This window comes from Puma concolor, chromosome B2 (assembly GCF_028749965.1).
Source record: "Puma concolor isolate L17-30 chromosome B2, mPumCon1.1.hap2, whole genome shotgun sequence".
NCBI lineage: Eukaryota > Metazoa > Chordata > Mammalia > Carnivora > Felidae > Puma > Puma concolor.
The window spans coordinates 73,847,871-73,867,345 of record NC_141671.1 but is presented as its reverse complement, the minus strand read 5'-3'; the positions used below and the strand labels follow the sequence as shown (position 1 = coordinate 73,867,345).

Below are 19,475 nucleotides of genomic sequence, written 5' to 3'. Positions count from 1 at the left end.
GTCCACTTCTTAGTAAAACTTCTGTGACTTTCCCAGTCAAGGGCCAACTATCTGTTCATCGATTAATTTGTAGCACTGAATTCCTTTTATGCACAGAGATTAACTTTCATTCATTTAACAAGCACCTAATATATGCCAAACACTATTCTTCTGGAAGTATAGTGGTAAACAAAATAATTAAGAACTTATCTTCCACATATCACACATTCCAGAGGATGATAGACAACAAATAACAAAACAAATTTCATCCAGGAATAAATAATACAGACTATTACAAAGGAAATGAGATTGAGTTAACAGATATTTAGTGGGAATAGTCAGCAAATACTTGTCTAAGAAGTGACATTTGAGCTAAAACATGAATAATACAGAGAAATAAGGGAAGTCCTAAGGGAACTGCATTTCAGGAAAGGGAAATAAGGAGACCCTGAGGCAGGAATGAGCCTGGCAAGTTCAAGGATCTCAAAGAAGCCCAGTGTAACTGGAACATAGTGAACAAGGAAAATAGTTTGAGCTAAAGTCAGAAAAAGAAAATTTAAACCACCACTGTTCAACAGAAACATAATGTGAGCCAAAAAATTTCAGCCACATTTGAAATTTTAAATGTCCTAGTCATCACATTTTTGTATTTTATTTTTGAGAGAAAGAGAGAGAGTGATAGAGAGAGAGAGAGAGAGAGACTGCCAGTGTGGAGCCCAACAAGGGGCTCAAGCACACAAACCATGAGATCACGACCTGAGCCAAAGTTGGATGCTGAGCCACCATGGCGCCCCTTTAGACATCGACATTTTTAAAAAGTAATAAGAAGCAGATAAAATTAATATTAGTACTATATTTCCACTATAATTCCAATACATTAACTTTTAGTCCATAACCACTGTATGAAAATTATCAATAACATATTTTACATTCTTATTTCCTAAGATTTTAAATCTCTTGTAGATTTCATATATATAACACATTTCCTTTTTGACTAGACTTAATCCAAGTGCTCCAAAGTCACACGTGGCTAGAAGCTACCATATTGGATAGTACACTAGATCAAGTTGGTCTTCTAAGTCATTGTAAGGTTTCCAATTTAGTATAAATAGAGTGAGAACCTATCGGGTGGTTTTCAATAGGGTAGTATAATGTGAATGGTCTGCTGATAAGTGATGGATTCTTTTTTTTCTTTCAAACATTATAAAAAATATGCTAGAAAATTATTTGGTGTGATATATATTTTTGCCCCAAAATGTAAATATTGTACTAGTTATTAGGAGTAACAAAACATATATATGGAAACCAACCAATTCTTACCACCTCACCACTGTCCTTCTGGGTCCAATTCACCATCACCTCTTATCTGGATCACAGATGTTCCTCCCTTCTCCTCTTGCCTCTCAGTCATCTATCCTTAACTGGCAGCCAGAATGATCTTATTAAAATCTAAACCAAATCATAAAACTCTCAGTGGCTCCTGGTCTCCCTCCCTACATGTCCCACTAAGGGCCCACATGCTATGGCCTCCCATTACATCTGTGACTTCACCTGATGCTAGTTGTTGCCTTGATCCCTCTTCTTCAACCTCTCTAGCCTTCTTGATGTTTGGAGAACACACCAGGCACCTTCGTGCCTCAGGAGCTTGCCCTTGTTCTTCTCTCTTTCCCTAGAAATAGGACTCTTGCCCTCACCTCCTTCTGTTCTTTGTTCAAATACCATTTTCAGTGGAGCCTTACCAACCACCTTATTTAAAAGTGCACTCATACACCCCACCCCTCTTCATATAACCCTCCTGCTTTGACTTTCCCTATAGCACTTATTATCATATAGCATCTTTAATTGTTTTTACTTACTTTTGTTTGTTTATAGACTTCTTCATAATAAGATAAGCTCACTGAGGCAAGGGATATTTGCAGGTCTTTTTATCTGTATATCTTCAGTGCTTGCAAAATTACCTGGTACATAGACATACTCAAAATATACGTAATAAGCTATGATTTTACCGATGTCCATCATCCCCACTGTATGCTAAGCCTCTAGGAAGAAAGGACCATGTCCCCTTTTGCTTACAATTGTATCTCCAGGCACTAGTGCCCAATAAATATATACTTATTTTATAGAAATTCAAAAATAAAATAAATAAATAAATAAATGAAGTACCCTCATTCCCCCTTATCAGATAATATCACAAAGAAAAGAATAGTTCTTTCATGATAGTTGAGCAGAATGATAATACAGTTTGTAAAAAGGAACTTAAATAGACTTTAAGTTATCACACCTCAAAGGTGGGGGTGGTCTGTTTATATGGGCTATTTATTACTTTAGTTGGAAAGGAATAAAAAGGGTCTGAAAATATTAAGCTGTGTTTCCTTTATTTTTCTCCAATTATGACAGCCCAACTTCAAGTATATGAAAATGAACATCATAACATCAATCACCACCATTCACCTTTGGTGAAAGGAATTTAAGAAAGAGACATGAGAACACCTCAAGTGAAAATGCTCAAGTAGTTATTAACCATTCCTATCTAGATAAGTAAATGTATTTTTCTTTGTAAAACTGGAGATATCTCTATAGTTTCTTGATTTATGGCATTTTGTCACATAATGAATTTTTCAGGAGAAATGAAAACAATCAGAGAATTAATAATGTGCCCTGCTTCTCTGCCAATGTCAATAGGACATGCATGCTGGGTAATTTTTTCCAAGTCTGAGAAGACATTTGCACTTTTCCACTGACACTGTCCTTTGCTTTCAGCTAATGGTCCACATTAGCAAGGAGGTGGGCTGAGGTTAAGGGTGTGAGGATGACTAAATAAACTGGCCCACACAGGAACTGAATCCACAAACGTGACTTCATTCATATGGTGCTTTTAATCAACTGAATTAAGCAACCACAGTTAATTAAAGACCCAAACCTCTCTAACACTCACACACCTCTAACCTACAAATCAATCCATTCATTGTCTCCCTGCACCCCTGAAACACTTTTTCATTTAGGGATGGGCTTAATTAACAGTCAATACCATAAAACAGCCATTAAAAATTGCATTACATAGTTTTTTTCCTTATTGTTCCACTCTGCAGAATAAGAGTATGCTAAAAAAATTATTGCCTTCCAAAACTGACAATTTCATGAGTGACAGGAACATCAGAATTAACACAAATGGTAACATGATCTGATTGGCTTAAAGAAGCAACATAGTGTAATAGTTAGAAGGCAACCTGCATTTCAGACCCTTGAGGGTTCAACTCCCGGCCCTGACTCTCCCTGCTGTGTGACCTGAGGGCAACTAGGCTTTTCTCAGCCATAATTTCCTTACCTAATAGAATGGAGTAATGATATTACTATGAGAATTAAATGGCCTGATGGACGTTAAGTGCCTGGCATATAGCAACCATTCAATGCACTTTACTATTATAGACTCATTGCTCTGGTAGCTGTTGTAAAGAGAGATTAAATAAATCCAGAATGAAGGAAGGGGAAATAGCAAGAGGGGTGTTACAAATCCAGTCTTCCAAACAGATTTGTGAGACGCTGAGGAGACAGAATCGATAGTTCTCTGACACATCGTGAGCAGCTGAGGAGTAGTGAGGTAGTGAAATGCAGGGAAGGGTGACTGAGAAAGGACAGTTTAAAGTGGCTTTCACCAAGAGGTCATTCTACAGAGTTCCAGAAGGGTAGGTTATAAAGCCAGCAAAATTATATGAAGGTTGTGTGAAGTATCGTTTTTATGCTAAAATCCACTTTTCCCAACCTCTGGGCTCTGAATCCCTGGGAGCTAGACTTACCATAAGAGATATGTAAACCCATATGAACTCCAAACTACCATTTTAAATAAAATACATACTATTCCCCTCATATATTTTACTGCTATTTTTCTCATTTGTGTCAAAGCTGTAGCAATTAATAAATTACAATTTCTCATGCAGACATTTCTGAAAAGTAACTTGCAACTTATTGTCATTTTTTTCATTGTTTTAATTGTCAAATACCATGTCATGTGTTGGTAAATGGACCAGAATATAATTATCTTTTTATTTTCTTTAAGAATAGTCATTGTTCTTAGAAATAATGGTAATGATCCATACCTAGTTCTTGGTAACCACTTTCCAACTTCAATAACTTGTTCTGATTATTTGAGGTTCAATAAATACAACCATAGTGGAGAGGAATTGAGAGGGAAGTCATGGAATATTCTGCTGTATCCAAACAATGCCATACTTGTTTGGTAATTGGTTTTCTTTGCATCAATTATTTCAGGCACCGTGACTGTTCCCATAAATATTTGTACACAGCTGGACATAATTCTGCAGTGCTTATTTCCCTGTTAAAACCTCTGCTCAACCCAAAGGACTTCCAACAAGTACTCGAGTGGAGATTCCTCCAGGTAATTGCAATAGAATCTGTATTTTCCTGTGAAAAGACTTAGCTTGATGGGTTAGGAGAAAAATAACATTAATCTAAAAACAGAGGGAAATGCTAAATAGAGAGATGAGTTGCAAAGACTGCCTGCCTCCCATTTTGACACACCCAAGACATTAGTCATTGGATCTGCATTTTCAGTTAGGTTGTCCATAGCAAAGAAAAGTGAGTGTTATCCAAGTCAGTAAGGATATGGAGAAATAATTGCTACTGGCTCATCTTTCACCACCAACCCATTTCACAGCCTACTTAATAACTCTCCAAAAGAGAAACTGAATAAGAACAAATATTCAACAATTGTTTGAGTAGGATGACAATTTTTCTTGTTTTATTTTGTTCCTGGAAACCAGAACAAGAGTATTTCTAGCCTAGTTAAGTCAATTAGAATGTGCATTCCCCTTCCCTACCTACCCCATTGCTGCCACCACCACCACCACCACCACCTACACACACACACACACACACCACACACAACACAACACAACACAACACAACACACAGACTTTTTTGTTTGCAAATATTTTTGTGGAGTTTAATATTTGAAAGAACTTTTATCACATGGTATTCATCGTCAACTTAACAGCTGTGCTTTTGAAAACCAAGGACAACAGTTAAGAATTTTTGTTCTTGGTGAAAATAGCAGAGGTGAATTTGAGACCAAATCCAACTACTCCACCAGAGGTCTAAGAGGCTCCAAATTTAGGAGAAATTTTAGAGGACTAAGACTCAGAAAGCCAGGCCTAAATCCAGCTCAGCTACAGCTGGGACCTAACCTAACCCAGTTGCTTTGGTAATCTGGGCCTCTGATTACTGGCACAAAATGAGGGTCTAACACTGGATGATGTCTATAGTCTCTTGCAGCTGTTGAATTCATTGTTTCACTGAGCTGCCTGTCCATTCATTCAAGGTCCTGAATTTCGTATTTTCCCAGGCAGGAGACAGCCAGGCTCAACACCGGTCTGGTCCTAAGAAACTGCCTAGGCCTCACCTAAGGAATATAAGTTTAGTTCCTTTCTGCATTTGTCTTATCCTGTGATGAAAACCTAATTGAAACACTTATTTTGCCAAAGAAGCGTGTCTGAAAAATACATGTGAAAATATAAGTAAGATTAGGCTATGTAACAGGCTGTATCAAAACTCCTAGCTGACTCAATCAAACCAGTAAAGTACCTGAAATATTTATTGGAAGGAAAACTGAAATAAATGACCCATGCAGTCAAAAAAGTTAGTTGGAAAGGTTAAAACAGACCAATAATTACCAAAATGTGTTCCATAAGATGTTAAATGTGTCCCTGCTTTTAAATAGGGAGAAAGAGAAGTGGTTATTGTGGTCAAATTTGTTTGGGACTAGATGGGTTAAATGAGTTAAGTAGATTTTTTTTTTTCTACAGGACCTCTGAATATGGTATGAAGTTTTTCCCAAACTCACTGACCATGGAATCTTTCTCTCCCAGAACATCTCATAAGATCACTGTAAAAGACACTAAGATAAATAAGGGAAAAAATATACTGAGAAAACATGTTAATCTGTTTTCTGATATTCATTAATGAAACTGACATATGATCTTTAAGAGACACATCCAAAGTTGATATCTACTTGAGATTTTTTTAAGCTAGGAATAAAATCATTTGTTTCAAACGGACATTTGTCAAATGTCTAGATGATTCTCAAAATCCCTACTATTATATTCCAGGACAAATACGCTATGTGTACATTTAGAAAGTGGGCTTTGATATTTAAGGACTGAAGAGCTGAATAGAAATAGGAGAAAAATGATTTTTAAAGTGATCTATGTTTGTCTTCCATGGAATTTTTTCCATCTTTTTAAAAAGAAGTTCTTTGGCCAATTCTGGCATCTCTCGGGAAATTACAAGCCAGGGTAAACCAGGAGCCTGCTATAACACTTCATTCTTATGCATCATTTAAAAGGCATGTACACTTCGTGTGATTCCAATAACACTAGGCATACTGAGAACGGGGGTTATGTTAGGACCCCATAAATAATGCTTCATCTCGTCACTTAGGTTTGACAAACAAAGAAACCTTGTGGAAGAGAGAAGTTACATTTTAGAATAAGGTGTCCTACTTTGTGAATAAGTTGAAGACTTCAAGCCTACAACCACAAAGATGAGTAAGTCGATAAAACGACACTCTCACTTTAAAAAGAAGTTGAGACTGATTTTTTTTTTTTTTTTGCAGAACTGATGGTTGAGAGGATTGTCCACGATCCATAAGAGTATAAAGTACTACTATAAAAATGAAAGAGTCCTCCCAACCAAAGGAAAACGCTGAAAGTTAGTAAAATAAAGAGATTATATTCAGACATTCAGGGAAAGTAAGTGCATCAGTTTAAGCCTATCCAATATTCAACTGTGTCTGGTAGGGCTCTGAGGTGAGCGTCACTGGGAGCATTACATAGGAGACCGAAATCCTCTTGGGTAAAACTTAAAAAAAAAAAAAAAAAAAGAAAAGAAAGGAATGAGGCACACATCTTCGGTTCAAGGATGATGCGCCAGAATCAAAGAGAAGATAAGACTGTAAGTATAGCACAATATCAGTCACTCATTCCCCTGGCCTCAGAACTCGCAGACTAAGGGCTAAGCACCAGAACATGGGAGCATCCACTAAAGGGCAGGTAAAAACAAGAACACCACGGACAGATACAGAGTACACAAGGCAACTGCAGAATTTGGGCTAGTCTTACCCCCCACAGTAGGAGATATTGATGGCTGATGCCATGACAGATTCTTCAACACACTCAGCAACAGGCACTGGCAGCTTGGGCATCAGACACCGTTACTTCTAGAATCATCTCCATAGAGTGGCACAGGCAGAAAAGCAGTTACTTTTCTTAACAGAAGGCAGTAGACAGAATATATGGAGTCAGGGTAGAAGAGAAAGAAAATAGAACATAGGATGCTATTTGGTAGTTAAAAGAATAAACTCACTGATTGTAGATGACACACATCTTTAAGAATGCTATAACTAGTAGACACGGAAGGGTGGTCTAGAGTTGTCACACAGTGAAACTGGAGCTGGGTCAGAGAAATACCAACTTGCAACAATCATAACATTCTATTTTTATCCCCATGCTGGTGAAGCCTGAGAATTAAGAATTACATAAGAAAGAATTGCATAATATTGAAACTGCTTGTATTGGAAGAGTCCTGGCTGGCTGTGGTAGTCTTTGTAAACAATGGAAAATCTCCTTTAATTGAATTGGCTTAAGTCTGGTCCATTGTGAGAGGTTGTGAATTTGATAACCTACTAAGGTCATCTCCCTAACCACCACAAATGTCCTAATGAATACTGCATTTTTTTACCTTACTCCCAAAGATCAGAACACTTTGGCTTCATCCTAGTTTTGTCATTTCCAAGCTACATATTCTAGGCTGTTATTAAAAAAAGCATTATGATCATAGCCATAATGATATACTTGAATATTTTTAATAACAAAAAATAATTTTTATAAAGACAGCTCTATTTTTACAGCATACTAAGCATTTCAAAGTTCCTCCATTTGATCCCATTATCCTATAAGAAGAGGTAAGATATTTGGCAGATAAGGAAACAAATCTGTTGAATTGGCCAAGGACAAGCAATTACTGAATGATAAAATTGGGTTGAGAACGAACATCGCTGGACTGCTAGTCCAAGCCAACTCACTGAACCATACCAGACCGCCTCCTCTCCAGCACCTTCTCCCAATCTTTGAGTCAATTCGACAAGCTCAAATGTTATTCATACCCACTAGACCAAAACAATCTAAAACAATGAGCTTCATTAAGCTGTATTACCAAGAAGCATTAGGCAGTGAAATCTCCCTAGGGATTTACATTCTTTTAAAGTCAAAGATGCTGTTTTTCTTTGAGTTTTCAAACTTTGCTTTATTAGTGTCTTTAACAAAATGAATGCCAACATCGGTTTATTTGTTTCTCTCCAAATGCTCTTACAAAACATTCAGTGGTGTGTTCTTCTCAAGCTGTAATGCTGTTCTTTCCACGAGTTGCACAACCCAACTACCCAGCCAGAAGACAGACAAGGTATCCCCCATAGAGGTCCAGTTAGCCTGCCAGTTTATGCCTCCAGCTCAAGGAATGACCACATTGTAATAAAAATTAATTCACCAAAGGATAGAAATAGACAGCAAGGGGAAAAAAGACTTTCACAATAGTTAGAATGTTTGTTCCTCCCTTGACGAGGCAAATATAAAGGTTATTTCTGTTGTTGACCAGTCAATACAGACACACACAGGCACACACACATAAACATATCCAGTCTACCCCTCATAAAAATAATCTCATTAGTCTCAGTCAGGGGAAGTTCCACATGACTTTTTCTCTCCCAAGGTTTATTGAAGATACTGCAGCACAGCAGAAAGATTCAAACAATTCCACGTGGTGTTTTAAAATTCATCCCAATTGTAGGCTGAGTGACCTGCAGATTGGACAGACCCTGTCAAAGTCCAAGAGCTTCTACAATTCCTCAGTGTCAGGAATGATCTCCTGATCCAGGCCTATGACCTCAGGAGCATAATTCTCTCTCCTTTGTCTCTCCTTCTCCTCCAGCTTGATGCAGATAATCTCTCACCAGGCCTCTCTGAATCTGCTCCATCAGATTGTGACACAGCCTGCTATCTGGTTGTGGAGCTTCTTGCCGGGAATAATGGTGATAGACCCACAAAGAGGCTTGTTGGTATGAAAGTTGTTGCCCAGGAGAGTGGAGTACTTCTCAGTGATGACCTGGGCCACCTTCTTCAAGGTTTTGATGCAAACACAGCCCATGTTGTTGGGTCCCCGGTAAAAGAGCTCCATATGACTTGTCTTTGGAGATCAATTCAAATAACTCAATCTGATATAATTCTACCTACAGTCAACAGTCAAGAATTATAAGAACGATAAAGATGTTCACCATGACACGATATCTGGAAATTTCCAAAGTTTGTGTTACGTTTTGTTAGTGTAAGAGTTTATACATTCCCAACGCAAAAGAAACTACATGAATGATATTATTTATAGTTATCTTCTCTTAAAAAATGAAATATACTGTAATGCTTCCTTTTCCTTTTGATATTCTTCAACAGGTGAATAAAATGATTCATATTAAACTCATATTAGCTTTGCATTATCACAGATTTTTCTTCTTTTTTGCTTTTTCACCCCTGTGGCTGTACTTTAATATAACTTCATTAAATTCAAGGGACAATTTGGGAAATAAGATCTTATACATTCAAAGAGTCCTCATATTGAATTTATCCAAAGAATGCAAGTAATGACATTCTTAAAGCTTCGTCATGGATACTGTAAACCACACACAAGTCTTTGGTATTCTTCATGATTATACTTGACAGAATTATCTAAACCAAAACATCCAGGATAATGAGAAACTCTTTTGATCTATAATGTTTTAAAATATATTTTGTTTGGGAATATAGGCATATATCATATATAGTATATATGCACTACACACACACACACACACACACACACACACACACACACAAATATAAAAGATTCTTTTCAGAGGAACTTTCTTTTTGTTATTTCTTGATCATATAAAAAATACAATTTTATTTTGAATTAATAAAACCATTAGAGTATGTGTCAAAATCTCTCGAAATGTTTGCGATAATACAAAACACAGCAGAAATTCATTATCATTTTCCTAACAGCTAAAATCTAACTTTTTATTCATTCAAACTCTCTTTGTCTTTGTTCCTGAGCTACCTAGATAGAGTTTTGGGTTTGTTTGTTTTATTCTTTTTTTGAAGGCCTAAAATTTTAGTCCTGGTTTTTCACCCAGTAGCTTTTGAGGTTTTCACAGGACTCAAGATTGAAGAATTTGTGCAAACAGAATGTCTTAGAACTGACTTCACAGGCATGTGGTGATTATACAACAGAATTTCTGCCTAGGGACTAGGGGGGATATATATTAAAAATATAGCCTAGCTCTTGACAGCAACTACAGTAGAAGGGCTGCAAGCAGAAACAGGAACACTTAAATATCTCTTTTGCTCCCTCTGCTGGTTGGTTTCATAAAATGAGGAATGGGTGCTTTGATCTCTTTCCAGAAATGTTGATGTATTTTCATTTTATCAGACTTTCAAAATTTGGGTGTCAAGACTTGTGTATTTGGTTTGTTATGACTAAGTTGTTGAGTTTTTTTATGTTCCAAATTATAAATGGATATGAAATATTAGATAAAGATACCATGAAAATGGAAGTTCTCTTAGCTAAACAGACCAGAGGTCATTAAGCATGGTACAAAAGGGAATATATGACATCCTCAGATTAATATAAAATGACCTCAAAGAGGGTAAAAACACATATGTAAAATTACTTAAAAATAAGGTAGACTGTAATTAACAACTAAACTCTATAATACTGACTACATGTTGTAGACTTCAGAGAGGGGGAACATTTCAAAAAATAGGAGATAGGCGTTGCATGAAGACTTAAAAATGAGTGATACAGAACACAAGCTAGAAAGTGATAGGAGTGGTTGTTGAGGGAGCAAGATGTACTATCAGCAATAATATGATCTTTGACTTTTCCACCCAAGAACAACCTTCTTCCTATTCATACTATTTTGTAAACAATAGCAATAGCAACGACAGCACTCTCATTACTGGCATTAAGAAAATATCTATATTCCAAATTAAAACATGGGCATCCTTTCCTCAAAAGTGAATACCCTTAATCATTCAGTCACCATAGCCATCTGTGAGGGATATTCAGTCTTTCTCTATTCCATTCAGTCACAAAGCCAGTTTTGATATGCTGCTACCAATGGATCAAACAATAAAGTTAATTCCCAATTACATACTCTCTATAAAAATACTAAAGAATGACTAGAAAGAAGATACACTTAAGACTATTGAAGGGTCCTTCCTCACCAAGACAAATCTTTCCTTTCACTTGAGGAGCTCTGATGCTATTATCTGGTTCAGGTTAGGCAAGTGTGATAGGGACTGTGTATTTCCAGTGTGGTGGGCCACTCAGGCCACTGACAAATCCAGAGGGTTTTTAAGTAGGACCTTAGGGAGATATCGACAATTGCAGTTCTAGAATCCCCAGGATCAATGAGCTACCTCCAAAGTTTTCTGTGTGTCAAACTATTAGTATCACTCTCATCCTGCTGATTATCATGGGAACCACACCACCTTACTTTCAGATGAGTGTTGCTCTTTGGCCTCAGTCAACATGGAATGCCAATGCACATAGTAGTATCATCCCAGAATACAGATGATAGTCATTGCAGTCTTTTTCAAGAACGCTGCACTCCCCTCCCTAGTGAATTCCTTAATGTCTAATGAAGAATGTATTTCCTTTTTATTATTATTATTAATGTTTTCAGGAATAGAATTTAATGATTCATCACTTACATATAACACCCAGTGCTCATCCCAACAAGTGTCCTCCTTAATGCCCCTTGCCCATTTAGCCCATCCCCCCACCCAACACCTCTCCAGCAACCCTCAGTTTGTTCTCTTATGGTTTGTCTCCCTCTCTGTTTTTATTTTGCTTCCCTTCCCTTATGTTCATTTGTTTTGCATCTTAAATTCCACATATGAGTGAAATAATATATTTGTCTTTCTCTGACTCACTTCGCTTGACATAATGCATTCTAGCTCCATTCACGCTGTTGCAAATGCCAAGATTTCATTCTCTTCAATTACCAAGTAATATTCCATGGTATGTATGCATGTATATATACATACACACACATACATCTTCTTTATCCATTCATCTGTTCATGGACACTTGGACTCTTTTCATACCTTGGTTATTGTTGATAGTGCTACTATAAACATTGGGGTGCATGTGCCCCTTCAAAACAGCACTCTTGTATCCCATGGATGGATACCTAGTAGTGCAATTGCTGGGTCATAACTAGTTCTATTTCTAATTTTTTGACGAACCTCCATACTGTTTTCCAGAGTGGCTTCACCAGTTTGCATTCCCACCAACAGTGCAAGAGGGTTCCTCTTTCTCCACATTCTCGCCAACATCTGTTGTTGTCAGAGTTGTCAATTTTAGCCACTCTGACAGGTGTGAGGTGGCATGTCATTGTGGTTTTGATTTGTATTTCCCTGATTATGAATGATGTTGAGCGTCTTTTCATATGTCTTTTAGCCACCTGGATGTCTTCTTCGGAAAAGTGTCTATTCACGTCTTTTCCCCATTTCTTCACTGGATTATTTTTTTTTTTGAGTGTTGATTTTGATAAGTTATTTATAGATTTTAGATACTAACCCTTTATCTGATATGTCATTTGCAAATATCTTTTCCCATTCCATTGGTTGCCGTTTAGTTTAGCTGATTGTTTCCTTTACTGTGTTATATCCTCTTGAGGGAAAAAGCTGGGAGATACCAAATCTCCCTAATTTCTTCAGATTTATCTTTCTATGAGATACGATCTCTGGCATTTTAACTTCATTTGGCACATTCCATTGATGAGTCCAGGTTTGAGGCAATGAGGCAAATAATCAGAACCATTTCTAGGTGTTCAAGCTAGTAGGTTGAATCTACCTATTTACTTCTACATTTATTGGCACATCTATTCATATATTCAACAAATATTTATCCAGTATTCAGTAAGTGTCTGACAATATCTTAGGCACTGGAAATACAGCATGAATAGAGCAAACAAAACTTCTTGGCTTCCTGGAGTCTACATCTGATAGGAAGAGGGAAGACAATAAACAAATATGTTAAAGTATATAGTGCATTGGAAGATGATTAGCACAGTAGAAAGAAACAGAGCAGGTTAAAGAAAGTTGGGAGCACTTTAGTGGGGATCAGATTAAGCAACTCTGAGAGAATGACACTGAGTAAAGTGAAGAAGTAAGTGATGCAAATATCCGAGGGAAGAGCATGCCAGGCAGAGGGCATAGCAAATGCAAAGCCTCAGGCTTATGTAAGGTCAGCAGGGATGCCAGCGGCACCAGAACAGAGTGAGCAAGTGGGAGAACTATTGTTACATTATATTTTAGATAAACTCAGTTTCAGAAATAGAAGAGAGTACAAGTCCCAGTTTCCTCCCTCTCAAAACTCAGTTTCAGATTTGTTAATAAAGTGTGCTAAGACTTATTTTATATTAGTAAATACTTCATAGCAACCAGCTTATCACCAGTTTTCTAAAATATCTGGGTTAAATTAACAAGAGCAATTCAAAGCTGTTCTTTCCAACTTAGTCAACTCATAACAAGTTTATCAATTGTCTATTATGACTCTCTCTAGTCATCACAAGCTATGAGGGAATTATCACCATGAGCCGAGTATTACAAAGTAGGAATATAATGCTAAGATTTAAGCACCATGATCAAAGATAATTAAAGTTTCTTTTCAAATAAAGCAAAGAGCTTATTAAAAAGCCTGGCAATATCTTCTAACTTGTCAGTAAACATATATATTTTTTATAGTCTGGCTTTTCTATTTTTAATTGGCATGCTTTAAGAAAAACATCCAAGTCATAGCTTTTGAATGGGGAAATTAATTATTGATTGCCCTCTAGGCAAATAACTTAATTAAAGCTATATGCTGAGTGCCTGGTTAGTTTAAAAAATTGAATATAGAAATTCATTTCTTGTTTGAAAAATTTGTGGTTCACCTCAGTTCTTAAAATAGATTATATTTTGTGGAAACAATAAGTTCTAATATGGAATAAACATTCATTAATAGTCAATAATATCAATATCTCCATTTTTACATAGCAATGCCTCATTGAATAAACCAGAGCTGCAACCTCTTGTTAATGGATGATGTGACAGAGAAATGACTTTTTCTATAAAGGTTTTCCAAAGGTAATCTGCTGATCTAGAACTAATTATTTATAGAGAGAAATTAAGTAAATCAAGATGGAAATGACAGAAATTCTTAAACCCCATTTCAGTGGTAAAGTTAATTTTCACTTTATTAGTTGAATCTAGTGTATGTTTGCTATGTACCTATCCCTAGCACTGCATCAAATTATTTACAAACATAATCTGATGTCACCATCATAACAGGCAGATATTATTATCTCCGTTTTACAGATGAGGAAACTAAGGGTCCAAGTTAGATGGACCTTCCTGAAATCATACATATAGAACCCTCCAATCCTACGTGACCACACCCCAAGCTGACCCCGTCATTCTCTCTGACTCCTGGCACCAGGAGCATTTCCTTCAATGCCTTTATTATTTTCCCTTATCACCTTCCTACAACATTTCCTACATTTTTTTTCAGGTTACTATTGATTAAGAAATCCATTCACAGGGTGCCTGGGTGGCTCAGTTGGTTGAGTGTCCAACTCTTGATTTCAGCTCAGGTCATGATCCCAAGGTCATGGGATTGAGTCCCATGTTGAGCTTTGTGCTGAGCATGAGCATGGAGCCTGCTTAAGACTCTCTCTCTCTCTCTCTCTCTCTCTCTCTCTCTCTCTCTCTCTCTCCCTATGTCCCTCCCCCTCACTCACTAGCACTCACTTGTGCTTTCTCTCTCTCTTTCTCTCTAAAAACAAAAAGAAAGAAATAAAAAAAAGAAATACATTTGGGGCACCTGGATAGCTCAGTCAGTTAAGCCTCCGACTTTCAGCTCAGGTCATGATCTCACAGTTCGTGACTTGGAGCCCTGCACTGGGCTCTGTGCTGACAGCTCAGAGCCTGGAGCCTCTTTCAGATTCTGTTGTCTCCCTCTCTCTCTCTGCCCCTCCCCTGCTCATGCGCGCTCTCTCTCTCTCTCTCTCTCAAAAATAAATAATAAACATTAAAATAATTTAAAAAAAAGAAATACATTCACAACAGGAAACTATTCTGTTATCTTGTAAGCATCAAATTGGCCTATACTACATTAAGAAATAGAAAAATGAACAATTGCACAGTCATTTTTCACAGTCAAGATTTAAACAGTGAAATTTTCTTCATAGTTGTGTTTGTTTTTAACAGAACATAAAAGCATATAGAGATTCATGCAGGTATGGGGGAAGCAATCTTTTGTTTCAAATACTAAAGAAAACTCTTGTATATATATGTTCATGTACAAAAATTCATGAAACATAATATTAATGTTTTGGATTAATATAATTACAACTAGTGCTATTGAGAAGAATATCTGTTTCTTAGTCTTAAAGTACTATTACTGTTATTTGGAAATATTATTATTAAAATTTAGACATAATTTAGTCATATTTTTCAAGTTTTAGATAACTAACTTCCAAATAATATTTATATTGATTAATTATTTTTAAAAGGCCCACCTTAATTAGCAAGCCCTTAATGGAAAATATAGATACATTAAATAATTTCAAACTTCCCAAATCTTAGAACTATAATTTCACACAGTCCTTTAATTTTCTTATATGCCAAGGAAAACTGTTCTGGTAACCTCATCTCATTCCAGCAAAATTCTATCACTAAAAAATACACCTCCATAAAAGACAATCCACACGAAAACAGTTCTATTCCTTTTACACATGGAAATCAGTTTCTCTCCAAAAACAAAACCAAATGGAAAACCACTTTTTGGTAAAAATATATATATAATAATAATAATAATAATAATAATACAGTTTTAAAAACTTGGTCAAATATTTTAATTTTCACATTAAATGCTTTCCATTATCTATTTGTGAAATCTTTAACCAGATCCCGGAATAGGACTTGCCTCCTGGTTTAATTATCCTGTTTAGAATCTTCAAATTTCCCTCTTTGGTGAATATAAGAGGTACAAAATTAAGGGCAGAGGTCTCTGAGTTTCCTCATAGAGGTTTATCAGTCTCCTTTGGCTCTGTCTGTAAAGGACTCAGGACGAAAATAGACTAAACTGATGAATAAGGAAAAGGCACCTTGGGGCCACCAGCTGCACATGAGCCAGGATTAGACAGGTGCTAAAAAGCAAGCTCACCATTGTGTTCACAACAATGTCTCATATGTATCCAGCACTGCATACATTTCCTCTTTTAAGCTTCCTAAGAAGCCTAAATATAAAGCAAAGCAAACATTTCCATCCCCATTTCCCCATGAGGAAAATGAGGCTCACAGTGATTTGATTGACTTGCCTGATGTTACCAGCAGTACCAAGGCTTGAAGCCAGGTCTCTAATTCCTTGTAGACTCCATGTCACTGCACTAGATGCCTTCTATGAAGGAATAAACCAAAAGATAAGCAGTTACATCATATAATCCTTTTCCTAGCTGAGTAAAAGTATTTTACTCCACACAGGCATGTGTCCAGGTGACAGTGATGGCTAAATTACCACTAAGATTATAGAACTACTAGAAGAAGGAGGCTATGAAGGGAGAGACAGTAAAACCTTACATGAAATATTGAAGGTTTGGTATTGGCTGCATACTCAAGATACAATTGTGATGTCTTCATGATGAATTGATGGTTTTATGACTATAAAACATTCAGTTTCATCTATGATCTGTCTTCATGTATTTGCTTTGAAATATATATTGTTTGGTGGTAATACAGTCACATCAGGTTTCTGTTAACATGTGTAGTTATGTTATGTTATGTTATGTTATGTTATGTTATGTTATGTTAACATGGTGTATTTTTTTCCATCCTTTACTTTCAATTTAGCTGTGTCCTTATATTTAAGATGTGTCTCTTATAAGTTACATGTATTTGGATCTTATTTTGATATATTATCTCCATAGTCTGACTTTCTCTGCCTTTTAATCAGAGGATTTAGTCCATTTACATTTAATGTAAGTACTAATACAATTGGGCTTAAATCTACCATCTTTCTATTTGTTTTCTATTTGTCTTATCAGGGATATTTTCCTTATTGTTTCCTGACAAACTTTGAGTGAAATGTTTTGAGTATTTTTGTTTTGCATTACGCCTCCTATTTTCTATTAACTTTTTAGCTATCTCACTTTGCATTATTCTTTACATAGTTTCTGTGATGATTATAATATACATCCTTAATTTGTCATAGGACACCTGAATTAATATTATATCACTTCATAAATAATGTAACAACCTAACAACAGTATGATTCCATTTGCCTTCTTCTATGTGATATTCTATGTGAAATTATTCTCATACATTTTGCATCTATATAAATTATAAACTTTAAAGTTCTTTGAAACTATATTTGCTTTAGATAATCAATAGTCTTTTAAAGAAATATTATATATAATCTTTATTTACCATATATTTACCTTTTCCAGTATATTTTTTTTTCCTTATTACAGATCTGACTACCACCTGGGACCTTTTTTTTCAGCCTAAAGAACTTCCTTTAGTATTACAGTTGACCCTTGAACCACACAGGGTTGAATTGCTTAGGTCCACTTATGTACAGATATTGTACACTACTATAAATTCATTTTGTTTCCCTTATGATTTTTGTAATAACATTTTCTTTTCTCTAGCTTACTTTATTGTAAGAATACAGTATATAAAATACAAAATATGGTTTGATAGACTGTTTGTTATTGGTAAGGCTTACAGTCAAAGTAGGCTATTAGTAGTTAAAGTTTGAAGGGAATCAAATGTTTTACACAGATATTTTACTATGCAAGGGGTCAGTGCCCTTAACTCCCACATTGTCCAAGGATCAATTGTATGTACAGTATAAACTTCTGGTGGGAGTTTCTCCCAGCTTTTGTATGTCTGAAAAAGGCTTAAATTAAAACTCATTTTTGAAAACTATGTCTGCTAGGAATAGAAATCTAAGTTACAGTAGGTTTTATCTTTTTTACTAGTTTAAAGATGTAATTCCATTATGTTCTGGCTTCTGTTGTTTCTGATTACAAGTTATCTTTATTATTACCTTGTTCATCTAAATGTATTGTATTTTTTTTACTCTGGTTGCTTTATAATTTTTCCCTTTATCTTTTGTTTTCAGCAAGGTCACTATGAAGTGCCTCTGTGTAGCTTCTTTGTATTTACCCTGTTTGTGGTTCATTGAACTTCTTGAATATGAGAAGTAACAGTTTTAGTCAATTTGAAAATTCCTGGCCATTATTTTTCAACCATGTGTCACACTCCTTCCTCTTCTGCTGGAACTCTAATTCATGAATGTTCATTTCATTCTGTCCCAGGGTTCTGATACTCTCTTCTGTTATTTGCTAAATTCTTTTTTCTTTCTGTACTTGAGTTTAAATAATTTTTACTGACAGATTTTCTAGTTCACTAATTCTTTGTTCTGTCCAATCTACTCTTAAGTCCATTGAATATTTTTTCATTTCAGATACTGTAGTTTTCAGTTCTAACACTTATATTTGATTCTTTTTTTTTTAAGTTTCATTTTCTTTATTGACATCCTTCATCTTTTCATCCATTTTGGTCAACTTCGTTTTTCTAAATTTTAAGCATACTTAAAATATTTCAAATTCATTTTTCTATTAACTCCAACATCTCTATGAGTGTGCTTGTTTTTTATTTTTATTATGAACCATATTTTCTTGCTTTTTTGCATGTCTCTTAATTTTTATTTTTCATCACTCATTGTGTAAGAAACAATAGTCAAGACTGAAATAGGTGACATTTTCCACAGAAAAATCTCCCCTTTTCTTTGGCAGACATCTAGCGAGGCTGATCTCTTTGACCTAATAAGGAGTTGAATAGTGTTGGGGCTGGTTTTCTCCGGCAGCTTGTTTTAGTTCACTTCTAGTTTCAAGCATCTTACTGATAGATTAAGTATGTCCTTCCACGGGGATTTGGGATCTAAGTACCCCATGAAATCTCTTGTTTTCCAGCCTAGCTCTTAAGCTTCCATGTAGCTGTTTATTCAGCAGAAATCCTATAGAAGAATATTTGAAGGTGGGATGGATAAGCTCTGTGTTTGTATCTCCATGGGACCCCAATCTGCCATGACCCCACACTCAGAATCATTCAAAGTTCAATTGGATTCATAGCTTTTTGATGGCTTTAAGGAAAATACATTTCTTTGTAGTTTACCCAGTTCATTTTTCTCCTCATTGTTATGTCATAAGCAGTGATCTTTTGTGACCCACTACATTTTAACTGAAAGCAGAACCAACAGTAAGAAATGTAAAGGACATTCAGTCAGGCCTGAGTCAACTGCAAAAGGTTTACAACTTAGGCGGGCATTATTATATAGATAGA

The 19,475-nt window shown here is 35.9% G+C and overlaps 1 long non-coding RNA gene and 1 pseudogene across 10 annotated transcripts in view; both read right to left on the bottom strand.

The window, feature by feature from the left end:
- The window catches only part of LOC147581049 (uncharacterized), a 530,577-nt gene that overhangs the window by 421,587 nt on the left and 89,515 nt on the right, over positions 1 to 19,475 (bottom strand). The gene's annotated exons all lie outside the window — the stretch shown is intronic.
- On the bottom strand, positions 4,921 to 9,863 carry LOC147581050 (small ribosomal subunit protein eS17 pseudogene; annotated as a pseudogene).